The sequence below is a fragment of the Loxodonta africana genome, chromosome 3 (assembly GCF_030014295.1).
Source record: "Loxodonta africana isolate mLoxAfr1 chromosome 3, mLoxAfr1.hap2, whole genome shotgun sequence".
NCBI classification, from domain to species: domain Eukaryota; kingdom Metazoa; phylum Chordata; class Mammalia; order Proboscidea; family Elephantidae; genus Loxodonta; species Loxodonta africana.
The window spans coordinates 179,500,478-179,500,787 of NC_087344.1; the positions used below are offsets into that span (position 1 = coordinate 179,500,478).

At 46.8% G+C, this 310-nt stretch overlaps 1 non-coding gene across 1 annotated transcript; it reads left to right on the forward strand.

The window, feature by feature from the left end:
• TRNAV-CAC (transfer RNA valine (anticodon CAC)) lies at nt 1-73 on the forward strand. Its single transcript has one exon. It is a non-coding gene; the product is annotated as a tRNA-Val (tRNA).
• The last annotated feature ends 237 nt before the right edge of the window (nt 74-310 follow it).

Sequence of the window (310 nt, forward strand, 5' to 3'; positions counted from 1 at the left end):
GTTTCCGTAGTGTAGTGGTTATCACGTTCGCCTCACACGCAAAAGGTCCTCGGTTCGAAACCGGGCGGAAACCGCTGACTTTTCCTGAAAGTTAATTGTTAGTCGATAATCTCCAAAAGGAAAAAAAACGAGGGAGGAGGACTCTCCTTACTCAGCACCGTAAACCGGACCTCATTTCTCTGCCCTAAATCAGATGGGAGACCAGGACACAATTATCATCTGGCTCTTCGGAGGCGGGTCACCAAACAAGTCCTCCTTAATATTAGTCTTAGTTCCGGATAGTTCTAAAGGTTTCCTTTCATCGCCTGAA